The 21,998-nt window shown below is 38.2% G+C and overlaps 1 pseudogene; it reads right to left on the bottom strand.

Annotated features, from left to right (window-relative positions):
- Positions 1-3,992: 3,992 nt before the first annotated feature.
- Positions 3,993-21,303, bottom strand: LOC123457140 (annotated as a pseudogene).
- Between the last annotated feature and the right edge of the window lie 695 nt (positions 21,304-21,998).

Raw genomic sequence — 21,998 nt, 5'->3', positions numbered from 1 at the left:
CCATTAGCCTCTGGCCACTAATATTGTTCACATACCAGTTTACACTCTTATCTGTGCTTGAACATCAGTTCACTTCTATAACACATGGGATGGGAGGAAGAATCAAAGAAAGGGATAGAGTATGTAATGGAAGGCCACAGTGGAGGCATAGGAGGAAGAGTGAGGAGGAAGGAAGACATGGAAGAGGAGAGAGGAAGAGGGAAGAATGGAAAGAAGGAAGCAAGGAAGGAACGAAGGAATTTTTGCAATTCCTGCCCCTGCTGAGGCAAACATCTGACCAGAAGCAGCTTATGCTGGGAAAGTGTTTATGAAGGCTTACAGAATCTGTGGAACCTTGTGTCCTGGAAGAAACTGGTCCACTTCAGCATACATCCACAACAGAGAGAAAAACCAACAACAGCAAACATGATCAGCAATAGCCAAATAAATCTGCTTCTCTTTTTCAGATAGATGCAGATCCTAAGGAGAGAGCTGCCCCATCATACCTCAAAAGGGGCCCAACTGAAACTAAGGAAAATTGGTGAAACAAGCAAGGGTGATGTTTTACTGATGAACTGGATACCAGCACAAAGGGGAAGGAAACCAACACAGAGAAAAATCAACTCCTACCAAATCAGAGAGCCAGAGCCTCAGAGGCCCCCAACACCCCAGCACTGAAGCAGACCAAAAATGAACCCAACATGGCTCAGGGAAATTCTGCTGAAGATGGGGCGGAAAGAATGTCAGAGTCACATGTTGGGTCATGATTTGCAGAGACAATTATCATACCAATAACTTGGGGCTAACTCCACAATGCACGACCCATTTACATCAACAAGGAGGGTCCAATGGGAGGGGGTAGATCGCAGATGAGCCTAAATAATGGTACCAAACTGCCTGTATTTGCTGAAAAGAAAACTAATAAATTAAATTTAAAAAAAAGAAGAATATACTTTGGGACTGGAGAGATGGCTTAGCAGTTAAGGTGCTTGTCTGCAAAGCCTAAGGACCCAGGTTCAATTCTCATGATCCCATGTAAGACAGATGCGCATGTGGTCCATGCACCTGGAGTTCATTTGCAGTGGCTAGAGGCCCTGTTGTGCCCATTCTCTGTCCCTCTCTCTCTACTAAATAAATAAAAATAAAAAAATAAAATAAATAAAATACAAATGCACTTTTCATAGAAAAAAAATTTAGAGCCTTTCCAGTTACACTGGTAACAGTTAGCAGAAACTGCCATACAATTCATGGATCCATTCTTGTTAAATAGAGAGCTGAGGCTATTGTAATGTTTGGAATGTGTGACAACCCCTCATGCCTGACAACATGCAGCGCATTCCTGGTGACAGTTCTTTGGGAATTTGTTCAGGATGTGAGATGAGGTGCTTAGGTGATGGGCACAGTCACACATGATTGGGGTACCCACCTCTGTCTTCATAACTGCCAGTGAAAAGGTACCATACTTTTGGGTAGGTAAGGTTTGTGTCCTTAAAGAGCCAATAGCCAGTGGGTTTGTTATCAGGAACAATTGCTGGTTCCTGAATTCTGAATAATTTATCTGAAAGAAAAAGACAAGTTAACTGTCTCAACTTGTAAGTTGCTTCTGTCAGTAACATGCTCAGAGATATAGCACCTTCAATACCATGATGGTGCACTTGAATGCACTGTAGAGTTACATTCATGTCCCTATCCTAGAACATCAGATACTCACAGAAAAAAAGAATGATATACATGTTTGAATTTTGTTGCCTCAGTCCTGTACTTCTGACATTCCCCATTCTTTCTGTATGAAAATTAGTAAAATCCAACATGAAATTGTCATTAGATCACACATTTTTGGTAATGCTAAAAGGAAAACACATTTCCATTACCATCCATCTTATCTAGCTTCATTATTCACACATGATTCTATTTTATAGAGCTCACTGAGCAGATGCATTGACACAGTGGAACCTTGAGTGTAGTATATTCCCAGAATTCAGTAATATCCCTCCCTTGTGTGTTTGATTTTGATGGTCAGACATGCTGAGTCGTCCCTGGAATGCATGTGGCTGAGATAGACATCTGTACCCAATGACAGCCTGGACTTCCCACCTCATTAATTTGACCATCAAAAACTCTTTTTATACCTGCATATACAGGTGCAGGTACATTTTGGAAGGACAACACACCTCAAATGAGAATACTGGACCTCGATTTCTTTAGTATACTCACTGCTATAATTTCACTGGTTTACTAGACACACTTTTTTCTCAATATGATCCTTCTTTTTCCACATGGGTTTGCATTATACTGTTTCAATGGGAACAGAAATTGAAATTCAGGGAAACTTAAAATATGCACAGAAAGAGGACTGACATTGATAACCCTACATATTTTCGTATTTGCACATTGTATAATAAAATTAAAAATTGTTTTCTCTGATGTTCTATTAGTTTTCTCTGAGTTCCCAAGAGCTCATAGGAATGAGTGATATAATTTTTCATTTTTATTGTCCAGAACAATCTCATTTTTATATATTGCCATACTGTGCATCAAAACGCTTAAAAATATTTTATTGAGAATGTTTTTCTTTTACAGGGAGTGAGACAAAGAGAGAGAAGGAAAATTGGTACACCAGTGCCTCAACCACTGCCATCCATGAGTGGGCATGTGCGACCTTGCTCTTGGCTAACATTTGTGCATCTGGTTTATGTGGGATCTGGAGAGTTGAAGATGGGTCTGTGGCCTTCACAAGTAAGTGCCTTAAAGGCTCAACCATCTCTCCAGTCCCCCAAATATTTTTATTGAGAATACTTTGTGATCATTGTTGATATGTATTTAAATTCTATCTTCATAAATCTCCTGCTCAACATCAAACTGGAGTAAAAGTAAGTAGATATCTTAATCCCTAATAGGAATAAAAACTTTGTTTACAAAATATTGTCTTCTGGCTGGAGAGATGCCTGCAAAGTATAAGAATGCTTGTTCAAATCTCCAGGACCCATGAATAGCTAGACACAAAAGTGATGCAAAGTGTGCAATGTGACACTTACACCCAGGAGAGAAAACGTCTAGAGTTCGTTCAAGAGGCTGAACGACCATAGATTGCCCATTCTCCCTCTATCTCTGAATTCTCACGCCCTCACTCTTTGCAAAAATAAATTGTTTCTGATCTCACTTTGTTTTCCTTTTGCTTATCATTGTATATGTCAGTGTGTGAAGTTTAAGTACAAGAAAGTCGATGTATTTGATTCACTGTCAATTTGACACTACTTGAGAGGTCAAATTTCAAACTTTTGTTTCTTCAACTTAAGAAAAGTCTTGCTCACCTCAGATAAAAAGTGGTGAACATCCTCTCATAAGCATCATAAAATATGACATCATGTACATATATCCTTAGCATCCCATTCTCTTCTATGGTCTTTTCCTTTCTAGCTGCCAGGTAAAGTGTGTGGTATTTCCCTGAAAACTAACAGCACATATCAATTTAGAACAGTCAAGATTCTGGGTATTCCCCACATGTCTGTTTTCATCGTGAAATCTGCTTTTCCTGACGATAGAGAATGAGGTGCTTGTGAGAAACAAAAATTCAAACGTATATACATTTTGTTCATAGGGATAAAACTGAGTTTGGACCCAGAGCTTATAATATAGATACACAGCTGGACTGATATCAAAATTTTGTCATGTACAACAGAAACTCAGTAATGTATTCAGTTTTGTTTTGTATCAAAATCTATTGGATATTTCATTACTGTGTCCCTAACACATTTTAGGAGATCCTTAACATTGTTAGACATAGATATAAAACTTGAGAACAGCCAATTTCAGATGTGAGATTGAGGCGACTCTGGGACCATATAGATAATTCCTGGGCTAAAATGAGTTCCTCCTTGAAAACAAAACAAAATAAAAACCCAAAGATGTGAAGGTATGCACATGCATAATCATCTTTGTGGCTGTATAGAAGAGAGACACACAAAGAAACATGACGACATCCACTCTGAAAATTCATGTAACACATGGTACCTTCAAGGGCATGTTCTCAGCATCAACCATGGTGCAGAGATGCAGCCAGCAGCAGAATCTTCATCTTCCTGCTTCTCATCTTGCCTCCTCTGCAGTAGTTCAGGGTTGCTCTCTTTGTGCAGAGAATCTGGGAGAAAGACACAGTTGAATCCCATCTCTGAGATGTGGAAGGATCCCATTGGTCATGGTGAGTGTTTGATTTTCTCTGGCTGAGAGATACTGTTAGGTATATTTCAGTTGCATTTATTTCCCTAATTGAATTAGTAATAAATCAAGAACAAAATGAGCTGAACCCCTACCTTGATCGGCACGGTAAGTCCACATAAAATGTCAATGACAGCAACAATTCCTCACTCTTTTGTCCTGAGTTACATAATGGAGAATGTATTACAAGCTGCTCGCTTCAATTACTGAATACTTGTAAATATTTTATATTGATTTTTTTTTTTCTGAGAGAAACAGAGAACATTTAGCACATAGAAAGAAAGACAGGGCACACCAGGGCCTCCAACCACTGCAAACGAACTCCAGAAGCATGTGCCACACTGCATCTCACTTACATGGGTGTTGGAGAACTGAAATGGGTACATAGGCTTCACAGGCAGGGGCCCTAAGTGCTAAGCCATCTCTCCAGCCCTGCTTCCTCCAATTACTACATAACTTCTTTAACTGAGAGTTCCAAAACTCAGTTTGAACATTCATGCCCTTGCTCAAAGAGTGATCTGATATCCTTTCCACAGATCAACAACATGGACATGCACCACAAAAGACGTCAAACTCTGCCACCTTAATGATCTGAACTAAAGGGAGCAGGTGACTGCAAAGGGTGCCTGCAGGGACACCAATGTCTATGTCAGTACATGGACGTAGGAGCAGAGGCCCAGTGTCCTGTTGTCCTCTTCACAGTGTCCATCGTACTGGGACTACAGGCTTGAGTCTGGATGATGGTGGTTACAAGTGTCCTGGAGGGATGGCAAAAAGACCAAGTATGGGACATGCAGGCACACTGGCGCCTAATGGATGTATCAAGCTCTATGCTGGAGCTGTGTTTGGAGGAAAAGTACTGATTTTATGGAATGGTTAAAGATATGGAGGGGCTTTAGGGGTTATGGGGGTTCTGTGGTTCTGCGAGGAATAATATTGGGTGCTGGAGAAGGAAATTATTAATTCCAAGGTAAATAGACCCATAATGAATTATGTGCTCTTCTAGCTCTGGGATTTTTAGGGATGCTGGGGATGTCCTACACTCAATTTCAAAGATCCTGGTGATACCTGAAGCTGGAGAAGATACTGCTACTACCAGTGTTTGTGTTAGGCAACATACTGAGTGGAATGGGATATAGGGTCATATTGAAGATCCTATGGAGTAAGGACACTGATCTCAACCTGGTGTCACTCCAGCTGAAAAAGACAACCATTACTGTGGCCCAGGACAAGAACCTCCTTATAACAAACCACTACAACCACAGAAATACATGCTCCTCTAGAATGACAGACTGCAACGCCAGCCACTATGTTCTCATCCAATACCAACTCTGACCCCTGACCCAAAGGACCAACACAGAGCCACGTTTCACTCTGTTCTACACCCCATTTATGGTGTTTTACAAAAGCTTGTGGAGCTAGTTTGAATTTGAAACGAATACTGTTAGGCCAGGGAAAGAGTAATTGTTTTTCCCCCACATCTTCCTGAGTTTGAGCCATATCCCACTGCTGGCTTCAGACAATTGATGTAAAAGGAAATCTTTATGTTAGTGACATAAATCAGACCCAGAATCTCACCACAGAGATTTCCATTTTCATCCTTTGTAGAAGATGAAACAGGAAATTCTCTCCCCCCCCCTCTTTTTTTGTTGTTATTCAGAGCAACTTTGAAGTGGATATGTTCCAGGGTATAAGTATTTCTTTACCTAACACCTGATTCTTTGGTCCATTTTTCTGTCATATCCAAAATCATAATATAGAGTCCTAAAAATTCTGTTTGTGTGATATGGAATGAGCTCATTGTTCCTGTCCAAGGTTTACACAAGTTTTCTCTGACCTGTGAGTCAGACACTGCTGAGCTGTTTGGCATGGCTGCATTCCACTAACGAGATGATGTTAAGTGAGGCATGAGATAAGTTGGAAACTTGACTTTGTTCACATGAGTGAGCACAATCCAAATTCAATGGAAAAAAAAATAGCCATCCTTTCCCTGGCTCCCACTGTGTAGTACCAGATGGTGAAGCACAAGGCATGTGCCCCAGTGGATATGTTACTCCATTCACTGATTCTTTCTAAAGTTGCCCTGCAAGTTTAAGGCTGTTCTTCCTATGCAAGCCAAGCATAATTTCATTATTAACAGCAGAAAGTTCAATTATCTATGTCCATTACAAATGAGATGATATTTGTATCTGACAAACATCAAAGTAAGAACAGGACCACCTACATTACTATAATTATAGATAGTTCACTAGGCAGGAACTCTGTTGACAAGTCACCATGTGTATAGAGTGAGTCAGAGTGAGTGTTCAGTGTAATCTTTGCCCCATGTGTAATTTGGTCTTGTGTGTTGTTGCTTGTGTTAACTTGCAAATTAACAACTCCAGTCAATTTTGTCTGGAATAGCTTTATGCAAACATTCTCCAAGTCATTCTCACAATCCTGACTATACCAAGGATAACTGTCCATGTGTAGGACAGTACTGGGACAAGTGTAGAAAATAAGAGAAAAACTTAGAAGAAAATAGCAGTGAATATATGCAGACAGCATATATAAAATGATGAACTGTATCTACTTCTAGGAATTAATACTGTGCCATAAGGGCAGGTGCAGAGAGGGTTAAATATTCAACTTTGAATCTTATCATGTAGGTTTTGTTATTAGTTAATGAAGTAGATTCATGATGAGTGACAATTTCCATCTAGAAACATAAAGCAAATAATTAAGACCGTGTGTGTGTGTGTGTGTGTGTGTGTGTGTGTGTGTGTGTGTGTGTGTTATTAATGGGCATGCCAGGGCCTCCAGCCAATGCAAACACTCCAGATGCATCTGTCACATGTACAACTGGCTTACATGGGTCCTGGAAAGTTGAGCCTCAAACTGGGTCTTTAGGCTTCACAAGCAAGTGCTTAGCTACTAGTCATCTCTCTAGACCAAAGTAAACTTTTTAAGGTGAAAAATTTGTATACTTGCTCAATAGAGTCTATGTACTAAGTATATTTCTCAATGATGATGATTCCTACATAAATTTTTTTTTAATGCTGTACTATGTCAATTTCAGGGTGCCTGGTAAAACATATTAAAAGCCTTATTATTTGTATATTTATGTGCAGACAGAGAGACAAAGACAGAAAGTGGGCAGAACAAAACCCTCATGCTGCAATATACAAACTCCAAATATGCTTAGCACTCTGCATCTTTCTGGCTTTAGTGGGGTACAAGGCAGTCTAAAATGAGCCTTTAGGCTTTTCAACAAAGTGTCTTATTCCCTGAGAGTCATTAAGATTTGATTTCTTTGAAAAAATATTTTATTTATTTATTAGAGAAGGAAAGAGGTAGGGAGAATGACCCTCCCACACACAGATTTATATATGTAGATAGATAGATATAGACTAGATATAGATAAAGATTTCCAGAGAAAGAGAGAATAGCTGTTCCATGGCCTCTAGTCACTGCAATCAAAATCCAGATGCATGTACAATCCTGTGCATGTGGCTTACATGGGTACTGTGGATTTGAACCTTTGTGTTAGGATTCACAGAAAAGCATCTTAACTGCTGAACCATCTTTCTATCTATATCAAAGCTTTTTCTTAATGATGTAATTCTGACATGAAGTTCAGATTACAGCAAACCAGACAGGCTTCTCTCTTCAGATGGCGATGTTTTAGTGCTCTACATTCCATTGTTCTGCCGCTTCTTCTCAGCACTATGTTGCCTTTGGGGTCATCCCGGTGGTCATCACCATCTGAAAAGAGAAGCTTCTCTAACCATAAGTAAGAGTAGCATTGATATATCAGTATGAACAATAAATGTAGTGCTTTCAGGGCAATTTGGTTAGAGTAATATATTCATTTATCCAGAGAAGAGCAGGCTTTATACCCCTAAGACTCATGACCTCCATGCCATAGGCTTTTGATCAGGTTTTCATCACCAGGCATGTATTCCCTCCCAAAGAGTGGGCCTTCAGTCCAATTAGAGAGCAGTTGGTTTCCACCAGAACAGACAAGCCTCTATTGCACTCATTCAGTCATTTGGTCTGTATGGCCAAACTTGAGCAGTTATTCTGATGGGCTTCTCTTTGTAGGTGACTTGCTTCTCTCTAAGTGTTTTCAATATATTTTCTTTGGTTTCTGTGCTTAGTAGCTTAATTATAACATGGCATGGAGAGATTTTTTTCCAGATTTTGTCTGTTTGGTGTTCTAAAAACTTCTCGTATCTGTGTTGGCATCTCTTTCCCAATTTGAGGAAAATTTCAGTCTATGCTTTTGTTGAAAACACCTACTAAGCCTCTGGATTGGAATTCTTCTCCTTCTGTTCTACAATGAATTCTTATGTTTGATCTTTTCATAGTGTCCCAGATATCTTGAAATTCCCATTTATTCTTTGCTATTAGTTTATATTTCTCTTTGTTGGACTGTATTAGATCTGCCACCTGGTCTTCTATTTTAGATATTCTGTTCTCGCCTTCATCCATTCTAACAGAGAGACTTTCCACTGAGATGTTAATCTGATTGACTGTATTCTTCAGAGTCAGGATTTCGGCCTGGTTTTTTTTTCAGTATTTCTACTACCTTATTCATGTCTCATAATAACCTCTCTATTTAATTAAGCTGATTTCCTGTGTTCTCTTTCAGAAGTTTGTTTTCTTTAATTCTTTTGTTTTCTACTTTGCTTCCCTTCATTTCTTCTCTGATTTCTTTCAGCATACATACCATCATCTTCTTGAAATCTTTTTCAGGCATTTCATCTAAAACAGTCTCATTGGTGATCATTTCTGATGGATTGATTGTTTTTCGTGGAATTGTATTGTCTTGATTCTTTGAGTTTCTTCTACCATATTGTGGCAACTTTTGCATCCTGAATTGATTTCATGTTTGTGTTCTACTTATCTGCTGATGTGGGATGGGAGAGTTCAGAGTTCTGGAGTTTATTGAACTTTCAGTAGCACTTTAGTTGATCTCAGATCTCTTTTCTTCAGATTCCTTAACTTTGCAAGAAAGCTGATGGAGTTGAAAAATCTGTTGCTTGGTCTCTGCAGTTGCTACTGCTGCATGACACACCAGGAATGTACCACGATTGCCTCAGGGTGTCTCTGGCCATTTTCCTCCTTTATTGTGGGTCATGGTGTCTCTGGCTTCTCCGCTGTGTCTGAGAATAACTTATACTCCTTCTCTGTTCAGAGGAAGTTTGTATTTTGGTGGGGCTTTGCTTAAATCCATCCTTAGGCTGATTTGGTGTGGTTCCTCAGCTGCCATCTTACCTAGAAGCAGTCCTAAATTCTTATTTTTGATGGTCATTGTTTAATAAGCCTGTGACTCTATGAGGGTCATTCATACACTTTTTATTTTTATTTTTAGTCCACTATGGATATTCCTGAGTGCAAGTGATTCATACACCTGCTGGTCATTGAATACAGAGATTAACTACTTTGGCAATTGCTACAATTGCCTTTACAGTCAAATATCACCATTTCTGAATGATGACAATATCAAAACTTTCTCACCACTTGATGAAATGGATTTCTCCTGCTGTGTACTTGTTCTTGTTAGTCATGGATAACTAAGTTTACATCTAAATGATGGACATTCTTTTGCTTTCTGCTCAGTCTATTACAGCTATTTTTCAATGAAAATTATGTACGTGCTCTTAATATACACTGGATATTTGCTCAATTAGGGTCATTTACACACATGCTGGTAGAATCTAAATAATTAATTACCAGGCTGAAGAGATAGCTTAGCACTTTAAATATTTCACTGCAAAGCATAAGGATACGTTTGACTCTTCAGATTCCAACTAACCGGCCACATGAGGTGATGCATGAGCACAAGATCTCACCTGCCACCAAGGTGGCATATTTATCTGGAATAAAATGCCTGAATCCTTGGTATGCCAATTATGTCTCATGCTTTCTCTCTCTCACATAAAAAGTCTGCAGAGATTACCTCAAAATAAAAGCAAGAAAGAAAAAAAATTTAACTGTTTTTTAAATTTTTTTCTCAATTTTTATTGACATTTTCCATGATTATAAAAAATATTATATGGTAATAACCTCTCCCCCGACTTTCCCCTTTAAAATTCCATTCTCCATTATATCCTCACACCATCTCAATCATTCTACTTACAATACCAACTTATTAAGTACCCTCTTCCCTTCCTTTCTCTTCTCTTTATATCTCCTTTGTAACTTACTGGCCTCTGCTACTAAGTATTTTCCTTCTCACGCAGAAGCCCAATCATCTGTGGCTAGGATCCACATATGAGGGAGAATAGGTGGCGCTCTTGGCTTTCTGGGCCTGGGTTACCTCACTTAGTATAATCCTTTCCAGAAACATCCATTTTTCTGAAGATTTCATAACTTCATTTTTCTTTACTGCTGAGTAGAACTCCATTGTATAAATGTGCCACATCTTCATTATCCACTCATCTGTTGAGGGACATCTAGGCTGGTTCCATTTCCCAGCTAATATAAATTGAGCAGCAGTAAACATGGTTGAGCATGTACTTCTAAGGAAATGAGATGAGTCCTTTGGATATATGCCTAGGAGTGCTATAGCTGGGTCCTAAGGTAGATCAATCTTTAGCTGTTTTAGGAACCTCCACACTGATTTCCACAATGGCTGGACCAGATTGCATTCCCACCAGCAGAGTAGAAGGGTTCCACATCCCCGCCAACATTTATGATCATTTGTTTTCATGATGGTGGCCAATCTGACAGGAGTGAGATGGAATCTCAATGTAGTTTTAATCTGCATTTCCCTGATGACTAGTGACGTAGAACATTTTTTTAGATGCTTATATGCCATTCGTATTTCTTCCTTTGAGAATGCTCTATTTACCTCCATTGCCCATTTTTGATTGGCTTGTTTGATTTCTTATTATTTAGCTTTTTGAGTTCTTTGTATATCCTAGATATTAATCCTCTATCAGATATATAGCTGGCGAAGATTTTTTCCCATTCTGTAGGTTGCCTCTTTGCTTTTTTCGGTGTGTCCTTTGCAGTGCAAAATCTTTGTAATTTCATGAGGTCCCAGTGGTTAATCTGTGGTTTTATTGCCTGAGCAATTGGGGTTGTATTCAGGAAGTCTTTGCCAAGACCAGTATGTTGAAGGGTTCCCCTACTTTTTCCTCTAGCAGTCTTAGAGTTTCCAGTCTGATGTTAAGGTCTTTAATCCATTTGGACGTAATTCTTGTTCATGGAGAGATAGAAGGATGTATTTTCATCTTTCTACAGAAACATATCCAGTTTTCCCAACACCATTTGCTAAAGAGGCTGTCTTTTCTCCAATTTGTATTTTGGCATTTTTATCAAATATCAGGTGGCTATAGCTACTTGGGCTTACATCTGGGTCCTCTATTCTGTTCCATTGATCTAAATGTCTGCTCTTGTGCCAGTACCACGCTGTTTTTGTTACTATGGCTCTGTAGTATAGGTTAAAATAAGGTATGGTGATACCACCAGCCTTATTTTTGTTGCTCAGTATTATTTTAGATATTCGAGGTTTTTTGTGATTCCAAATGAAATTTTGGATTGTTTTTTCTATTTCCATGAAGAATGCCATTGGGATTTTGAGGGGATTGCATTCAATGTGTAGATTGCTTTGGGTAAGATTGTCATTTTCACAATATTGATGCTTCCAATCCAGGAACAAAGGATGTTTTTCCACTTCCTAGTGTCTTCTGCAATTTCTCGCTTCACTGTTTTAAAGTTCTCATTGTAGAGATACTTTATTTCCTTGGTTAGGTTCATTCTAAGGTGCTTTATTTTTTGGGGGTGCATTTGTTAATGGGAGTGATTCTCTGATTTCATGGTCTCTGTGTTTGTTGTTAGCATATATGAAGGCTACTGATTTCTGTGTATTTATTTTGTATCCTGCTACATGGCTGTAGGTTTTTATCAGCTCTAACAGCTTGCTAGTAGAGTTTTTAGGGTCCTTTATGTATAGAATGATGTCATCTGCAAATAATGATAACTTGATCTCTTCCTTTCCAATTTGTATCCCTTATATGTGTGTCTCTTGTCTGATTGCTATGGCTAAGACTTCCATAACTATATTAAATAAAAGTCAGGACAGTGGACACCCTTGTCTTCTTCCTGATTTTAGTTGAAAAGCTTCCAGTTTTTCCTCATTAAGTAATATGTTGGCTGTAGGCTTGTCATAAATAGCCTTCATTATATTGAGATGTGTTCCTTGTATTCCCAGTCTCTGTAGGACTTTTATCATGAAGGGATGTTGGATTTTGTCAAACTCTTTCTCTGCCTCTAATGAGATGATCATGTGATTTTTGTCCTCCAACCCGTTTATGTAATGTATTACATTTATACATTTGTGTATATTGAACCATCCCTGCATCTCTGGGATAAAGCCTACTTGGTCAGGGTGAATGATCTTTTTCATATACTCTTGTATTCTGTTTCCCAATATTTTGTTGAGAATTTTTCCATATATGTTTATGAGGGATATTTGTCTGTAATTTTCTTTTTTTTTCTGTCTTTGTCTGGTTTTGGTATCAGGGTGATGGTGGCCTCATAGAAGGAGTTTGGTAGAATTCCTTCTTTTTCTATTTCCTGGAAAAGCTTAAGACGCAATGGTGTTAGCTCTTCCTTAAAAGTCTGGTAAAATTCAGCAGTGAATCCATCCGGGCCTGGGCATTTTTTAGTTGGGAGACTTTTGATAACTGTTTGTATCCCCATACATCTTATAGGTCTATTTAGGTGATTAATCTCATCTTGATTTAATTTGGCAGGTCATATAAATCAAGGAACTCATCCATTACTTTCTGTTTTTCATACTTTGTGGAGTATAGGCTTTTATAGTATGTACCTCTGATTTTTTTTTTTTTTTAATTTGTCTGGCATCTGTTGTGATGTTACCTTTTTCATCTCTAATTTTATTAATTTGTGTCTCTCTTTCTTTTGGTCAGCTTTGCTAAGGGTTTATCAATCTTGTTTATCCTTTCAAATCACCACCACTTTGTTTCATTAATTCTTTGGATTGTTTTTGTTGTTGTTTCTATTTCATTAATTTCTGCCCTAATCTTTATTATTTCTTCCCGTCTACTGATTTTTGGTTTGCCTTGTTCTTCTTTTTCCAAGGCTTTAAGGTGAAGCATTAGGTCGTTTACTTGTGACCTTTCTAATTTCTAAATATAGGCACTTAAAGCTATAATATTACCTCTTAGGACTGCCTTCATTGTGTCCCAGAGATTTTTGTATGTTGTGTTCTCATTATCTTTTGACTCTGTAAATTTTTTTGATTTCTTCATTGAACCATTCATCATTTCGTAGTGTATTGTTTAATTTCCATGATTTTGTGTAAGCTCTATAGCCTTTCTTGCTATTGATTTGTAGTTTCAATCCACTGTGGTCAGATAGAGTGTAAAGAATTATTTCGGGCTGGAGAGATGGCTTAGAGGTTAAGCACTTGCCTGTGAAGCCTAAGGACCCCGGTTCGAGGCTCGGCTCCCCAGGTCCCATGTTAGCCAGATGCACAAGGGGGCGCACGCATCTGGAATTCGTTTGAAGAGGCTGGAAGCCCTGGCGCGCCCATTCTCTCTCTCTCCCTCTACCTGTCTTTCCCTCTGTGTCTGTTACTCTCAAATAAATAAATAAATAAATAAATAAATAAATAAATAAATAAATAAATAAAAGAATTATTTCAATTTTCCTATATTTGTTAATATTTGCTTTGTGTCCTAATATATGGTCTATTTTTCTTTTTTCTTTTTCTTTTTTGGTTTTTTGAGGTAGGGTCTCACTCTAGCTCAGGCTGACTTGGAATTCGCTCTGTAGTCTCAATGTGGCCTCAAACTCTCTCAGATCCTACCTCTGCGTCCCGAGTGCTGCAATTAAAGTCGTGCACCACCACACCTGGCAATATGGTCTATTTTAGAGAATGTTCCATGTGCTGCTGTAAAGAATGTATATTCTGCAGCATTTCATGAAATGTCCTGCATATATGTTAGGTCCTTTCCTACTATGACCTCGTTTAGTCCAGATGCCTCTCTGTTTATTTTCTCCTTGGATGACCTGTCAATTAATGAGAATGGGTTGTTGAAGTCACCCACTACCACTGTGTTTGGTGTTATCTGTGACCTTAGTTCTAATAATGTTTGTTTGATGAATTTGGGTGCCGGCGTGTTAGGTGCATATATGTTTAGGATTGTAATATCCTCCGGTTGGAGTGTGCCCTTAATCAGTATAAAGTGATCGTCCTTATCTTTCTTGACTAACGTTGGACTGAAGTCTGACTTGTCAGATATTAGGATAGCAACCCCTGCTTGTTTCCTAGGCCCATTTGCTTGAAACACTGTTTTCCAACTTTTCACCCTAAGATAATGTCTATCCTTTCTAGAAAGGTGAGTTTCTTGGAGACAACAAATTGTAGGATCCTCCTTTTTAACCAGTCTGCAAACCTATGTCTTTTGGTTGGGGCCTTGAGGCAATTGATATTAAGTGATATTGTTGAAAGGTATGTATTTATGTTGGCCATTTTTTTGTGGTTCCGGTTCTACCTTTGTTCTCTTGTGTTAATTAGTATTTGAGTATTGCTTGTTTTTCCTAGGTTGCTTATATATGTGCTTTTCTTCTCTTCGGGATGGTGGATTCTTTCGAGTATTTTCTGTAGAGCTGGTTTTGTCTTCAAATACTCCTTTAACCTGCTTTTGTCATGGAATGTCCTTATTTCTCCATCTATTTGAATGGATAACTTTGCAGGATAAAGTAACCGTGGTTGACAGTTGTTATCTTTCAGAACTTGGAATACATCACTCCAAGCCCTTCTGTCTTTTAAAGTTTGTGTTGAATAATCTGTTGTAGTCATGATGGGCTTGCCTTTGTAGGTAACTTGATTTTTCTCTCTATCTGCTTTCAATATTTTTCTTTGGATTGTGTGTTTGGTAGTTTGAATATAATATGTCAAGTAAAGCTTCTTTCCAAGTTTTCTCTGGTGTTCTAATAGCTTCCTATATCTGCACTGACACCTGTTTCCCAATTTGGGGGAAGTTTTCTTCTATGATTTTGTTGAGGATGCCTACTATGCCTTTGGAGTGAGATTCTTATCCTTCTACTATGCCCTGAATTCTTATGTTTGATCTTTTCATAGTGTCCCAAATATCTTGAAATTCCCACTCATACTTTTCTATTAGTTTGTCTTTCTTTTTGTTGGACTGCATCAGATCTGCCACCTGGTCTTCTAGCTTAGATATTCTATCCTGTCCTTCATCCATTCTACTGGTGACATATTCTACAGAGATTTTTATTTCATTATCTGTGTTCTTCATTGCTAGTAATTCTGACTGGTTTTTATTATTTCTATTTCCTTATTTACGTCTTGTATTGCCTTCTTTATTTCATTAATTTGATGTCCTGCATCTTCTTTGATTCCTTTGATTTCCTCTTTCAGTCCTTTGATTTGTTCTTTGATTTCTTTGAACATAGTTACCATATTTTTTTTGAAATCTTTCTTTTCTACTGCTGAAGCTGAGATGCCACTGCTGGAGCTGCTTCGGCATGCTTGTGTGGGTTCTGGATGCTCTGGGACACTCCTACTTCTCTGCTGCCATTTTAATTTCTCATACACCTCACTTTTTAGTAAATGTGTGTATTTTCCTGGGTTTTCTTTGGCCTTTTCTTCCCTAGGCTGCTTTTGTGTGGCTGCTATGCCGCCATCTTAACCAGAAGCTAAAAATCTAATTCTTAATGGTAGCATTTCTACTGGTGCATTTTTGAGTTACAAAGTCTGTCTCTCAATGAGGGTAATCTGTACACGTCTTTATCAAGATTTTTGTTAAGGCTATTAATTACAGAGGGTACTTCCAGGACTTACTGTTCAGAGACTACTATACTAGTTTCTAAAGTAAAAAGCATACATTCACTTTCTCTTCAGAGTATACTAAGGATATTTCCCACTGAATCAAATACTCCACTTGCTACTGAAAGTAAGCTAAAAGTGTTCATTAAGTTCTCAGTATTCATGTATGTTCATCAATATTATTGACATACAGATTTCTTTTTTCACATTTCTTCTTCCTGACATTTGTGTCATAAAAACGGTAACTAGTTTAAAGATATTACACAGTTTATATCTTTTTTATGTCATTTAGAGTAAATGACAAAAATAACCACTGTTTAAATGATTTTTTTTTTAAAGAGAGACAGAGAAAGGCAAAAAGAGAGAAAGAGAGGGAGGGAATGGACACACCAGGGCCCTCAGCTCCTGCTAACGACCTCAAGACATGTGTGGTGCGTTGTGGTGCATGATCAAGATTGCATGCTTGCATCACTGTGCATCTGGGTACATGGGACCTGGAGATTCAAATAGTAGTTCTTAGGCTTCACAGAGAGCACCTTAACTACAAAGCCATCTCTTCAGCCTGAAAATAATTTTTTGATAGAATTTTCTATATTTCAGCACTGAAGGAAACTCTTACCTTTGCTTTAACAAAGATTTTCTTTAGCCAATTCAGTCTTGGTAACATTTAAAAATCTACAGTTTTCTAATACTTCCTTATCCTTGATAAGCTTGAAGTGCACAAAGGTTTGTGTTTATTGGTTGTGTACACTGAATTATTTTTCTTATACAGACTAACAGTTTGTTAAATAGCTCTTTGTATTAATAAATATCTCATGTTTACATGTTGTTTATCACAAGGAAGTTCTAATTACATCATTTATTTTTGTCTCCTCATTTTCAGAGCTAGTCATTTTTTGTTTTGAATATGTTATATGAGAATAATGCATGCTTTATATTTAGGACCATTTGTTAATTTCTACAATGATATATATCTCTGTCTAACTACTGTATTTGTGTTCATTGTTCACTTTTTCAGAATCAATGGAATTGAGAGCTAGGGAAGCTTGTTAGAGAAGAACTTGTATTTGTTTGTGTGTACTATTGGCATACATGCATTGTTTCTTCATGTATGTGATTGTAATAGAGCAAACTAGGACTATTTTAAGAAGCAATCTAGTGTTTTGCTTGGTTTTAGACAAAGGGTCTGTCCCTGTGATAGTGAAATATACAGTTAGGTAGCTGGCCTCTCTGCTGAGTTGCAGAATTCCTCTTACATCAGTACCACCAGCAGTGGGAAAACCAAGATGTGTGGACCCACATGGTTTTTACACACATGCAGATGATTAAATTTTTATTCTTTGAATCCCATGAATTACACACTATCTAATGGATTTCTACACTTTTAAGAATGTTTGTTTCTTACATAAATACTTCACTACAAAGTTTCCTGGACCTAATTCTTATTGGCTGGCTTTAAAAAAAAATTTTTTGGTACAAAATAGCATGGTTTTCATAAATTAAACTTTTGTAAATTTCTTCTTCCATTTTTCTTTGTGTCTTAATATTGTTAGTAAATCTGATGTCAATGCTTAAAAAAAATCCCGTGTAATCATGATATGTAAAGAAACCAATGTAGATATGTACATCCTCAAGTTTATGATGAGTGGTAAGACATTGGCAACTTTTCTTTTGTCTCTCAGGAATATTTTACATTTTGCTGTAGAGAATGAAGTGAATATATGTGAAATCTGAGGTAGAAGTTCAATCCTCCTTGGTGAGTTGTCTCTAGTTGGTTGCTGTAGTTGGTGGTGGTGGTTTTTGAGGTAGTGACTCACTGTATTGTAGACTGACATGGAATTCACTATGTACTCTCAGCCTGGCCTTGCACTAATGGCACTCCTCTGCCCTCTGCAACCCAAGTGCTGGGACTAGAGGCATGGACAACAATTACCTGATCTCAGCTCACTTTTCAGGATTCAGTAACATGCTAACTATTAACCTCTTTGTCATATAATCCATATACTTCCTGATTTTTCAATAATAAATGTGACAAAACACAGGCAATACTATTTATTCAAAACTTTGCACATTTTTTCTACTTCAAATTGACTTGATTTTACCTCTTATTTCTCCACCATCAAATGTGGCTTTTCTAAAATGAAAAAGACAAAAGAAATGTATCCAAAGTCTGATAAGGACTATGAGGTGGGGCCAGATCATCTAAGTTCCAGTAATAAACTTTTTATTCAGCGTGCATTGACAGTTATAAGAAATTAATTAATTTAATCTCAGAGGGAGCTACTAATACTAAAATCAGCAATGGGAAATACATGGACAGGGCAGACTGGGTGAAGGATCAGAAATACTCAAACATGAGTACAATCTGGAATGAAAGATGATTACAAGTCTGTAGTTTTTTTATTATTTTTTTATTTGAGAGCGACAGACACAGAGAGAAAGACAGATAGAGGGAGAGAGAGAGAATGGGCACGCCAGGGCTTCCAGCCACTGCAAACGAACTCCAGACGCGTGCGCCCCTTGTGCATCTGGCTAACGTGGGACCTGGGGAACCGAGCCTCGAACTGGGGTCCTTAGGCTTCACAGGCAAGCGCTTAACCGCTAAGCCATCTCTCCAGCCCAAGTCTGTAGTTTTTGATTCTGCTTCCATAGAGACCTACTTGCTGCAAGCAATGTGAATCTTCTTATAACCTGGGGAATTATAAGTGATGGTTATTTACATGGATGTGAGGGTATATTGAGAACATCATCAGTGTCAGGGTATAAAGAAAATCATATGGGTGTTGTTTGAACATGGGCAATATGAATGAATGTATTCTCATGAATAAAAACTAACACCAAAGGGCACTGTCTTTGGGTTATCAAGTACATTTATGCTGGCATATTTTCCATTGTCTACTATTTCACATGACTTTTCTTGTCATGATAGAAGTGTGAGATTCTGTGTATATAGTGATGTCCAAGTCACACCTCTAGGCCATGCATGGCGATGATGAGCCTCATTGAATTATTGTAAATATGCTGTCAATGTGATGTCTACATTCAAAGGAGTATTAAAATGCCTAATAATCATTTCAGATTTCATTTTTATTAAATTAATTAATTTTTTTCTTCATTTAATGAAAATCACTATTTAAACAGGACTAATTTCACATTACATTAATTATAAATATTTCACTAATGCACCATTTATTTCATGTTTTTGTATTAATAATTTTTTTAAATTATTTTTATTTATTTATTTGAGAGCTACAGACAGAGAGAGAAAGAGTAAGATAGAGAGAATGGGCATGTCAGGGCCTCCAGCCATTGCAAACGAATTCCAGATCTTTTTCGCCCCCTTGTGCATCTGGTTAACATGGGTCCTGGGGAATCGAGCCTCAAACCTGGGTTCTTAGACTTCACAGGGAAGTGCTTAACTGCTAAGCCATCTCTCCAGCCCTGTATTAATAGGTTTTGTTTTTAAGATTGAATTGACTTCAAATGCTATTTAGCTTGAACATTTGAATAGTTGTGAGAGCCATGTTTCTACTTACACAGTCAATATCTCCATTTTGGACATGTGTCTGTAAAATACAAAAAAGAGTATAAAGTGGTATTACATTCACTTCATAAATGAGAAATCTTTAATCATAAGTATTCTGAATGAGAAATGGCCATCAGAGGATGACAGAGATTCTTTAATCTTTATTTTCCCATGATAGCCCAAGAGTGATTCACCTGTCTTGGGGACATCCAGGATATTTTGAGTTGCAATTTGCTTGTCCCTAATAATCTTGTTATACTCTTTCTGTGTCTCTTCACTGATAATGTGGCATTTTGCTGAATTTTATGGAATAGAAGTCAGAAAATATGGCTATTAGATTCCTTTCTAAACACAAAACCCATCCTACTTTATAAACCATAGGTTGATCAAGCTTTATTTTCCCAATGGCACATCATGCTTTCTGTTCATTATCCCCTTTATATTGGTAATGTAACCCAGCAAGGACAACTTAATTGGAGATCAATTCATACATTCAGGTTTATGTCATTTTTCTAGATTTTGGAAAAATGGCATGAAAGTAATTTTGTCTCTCATATTTTTACTTCAAAAGGTAAGGAACGCTGTAAAGCACATTTGGAAATTTGTGATGATTGGATCTGAGTGTGTCAATGACACTGTTTCTATTGTGTCCCAGTCTATGTTATGGAATCTACTCTCTACTCTTTATGTAACAAAATAAATGAAAGGGGAAATCACTAAAGAGCTCACATAGTCCATGGGTTATAATATAGAGTTTCTAAAAGTTTTATAGTCAATTTCCACACATACACATAATATTCCCTGGCATTATCCCCCTTGCTCTCCCTTAGGTCTAGGGGAATTTCAGATGGGTTAGGTAATTTTTTAAATGATTGGCTACGCAGGCAGCAGTTACAGTTGTGCATCTCTGATTGATTGGGGCAGAAGGCACGAAAGGGACATGCTGGGCATTTCCAGGAACTGACTCAGCCTCTGGGCAGCTATCTTCCCAGCCACATGTCAGGGCAGGTCCTTTCCAGAAGTCCTGCCTTACTTTCTGGGAAACTGAAACTTAGGCCTAGTTAGAGTGGTACCTTACTCAAGCCCATCATGGTGTGAGTTTGGTCCCTTCAATTTACAATATGCCTGAGTGACACAGTACGAGGTGGTAAACTTTTGGGCTTCGCTACCAGAAAACTTTAAATTTTACCTTTGTTCCTTCAAGATAATCTTGTTCTCTCCAGAAGCCTACTTGAGCACCTTGCGTGCTTTATCAGAGCTCCAGCCTGCACAGTTGTCACCATTGATCTGAAGCGCTTGGTCACCAAACCTCAGACCAACCAGTGAGGCTAGAGAATTCACCTGGACTAGCTGAACAAATACACCATTATCAATGGACTTAAGCCTCAGTCCAATTTTTCCATCTTGGTCTTTACACAAAATGACTTCATGAATCCCTTGCTTAATTTCCGTCCTACGAATTCCGACATCATTACCTGGTACAGGTGACGCTCTATAGTTCACACTGGAAGGTCTTGCTACCAACCCCTGACCTGGTGCTCCAGGGACCATGGCCGAATTTTCATGTATTTGTTCATCATTTAAACTCAGTCCCATATATTGGGAGAGCTCTGGATACAGTTTAAGATAGAGATTTCCACCTAGAGTGATGGGAACAGAACCTTCTGTCAGAATTGCTGAGTTGGCAGAGAAGGCATTTTGAGCCTGAATCACTTTGAGCCTGAATCACTTTATCTACCTTCAAATTTTCAAGGAATGGATGCAGAGCCATTTTTTCACGTATTTCCTCCTCTGGGACCCGCAGCCACCACCATGGTCACCCACTGACTTCCGAGAGTGAGCCGAGATGAGCGCCGCACTCTCAGCACTGCCTGCCAGGCCTCTTTGGTGTTCTTAAGTAGGAGAAAAAATTTAATACTACAAGTAGTCATAAAACTTAACAATTTTAGCACTCTGAATTTGTATATTAACCTTTAACAATTAAAAAATGCCTGGGATAGACCCAAGCTCCAGCATGTATCTCTGTGGTGTGCTGACATAGTCCATCTGTGTATACCCAGGAGAGGGATAGACCCAAACTCCAGCATGAATCTCTATGGTTTCCTGACATAGTCTTTCTATATAGACCTAAGCTCCAGCATGTATCTCTGTCATGTACTGACCTAATCCTTCTGTATACACCCAGGAGAGGGATAGACCCAAATGCCAGTATGTATCTTTGTGGTGTGCTTATGTAGTGCTTCTGTATACACCAGGCAGAGGGATAGACCTAAGCTCCAGCATGTATCTCTGTGCTGACATAGTCCTCCTGCATACACCCGGGAGAGGGATAGTTGTCCTTAGAGAAGGTATTGAACTCTCTGAAGTTGTCCTTTTAGGGATTGTCACTTGTGTCAGCTGGCCAATGTATGGCATTTTTTTTTTCTTCTGGGCATATAACATGGTACCTATCTTGGAGTAGGGGTT

This window comes from Jaculus jaculus (assembly GCF_020740685.1).
Source record: "Jaculus jaculus isolate mJacJac1 chromosome Y unlocalized genomic scaffold, mJacJac1.mat.Y.cur SUPER_Y_unloc_1, whole genome shotgun sequence".
Classification (NCBI taxonomy): Eukaryota; Metazoa; Chordata; class Mammalia; order Rodentia; family Dipodidae; genus Jaculus; species Jaculus jaculus.
Note: the sequence above shows the minus strand (reverse complement) of the source record. Positions and strands in the feature narration are given on the sequence as shown.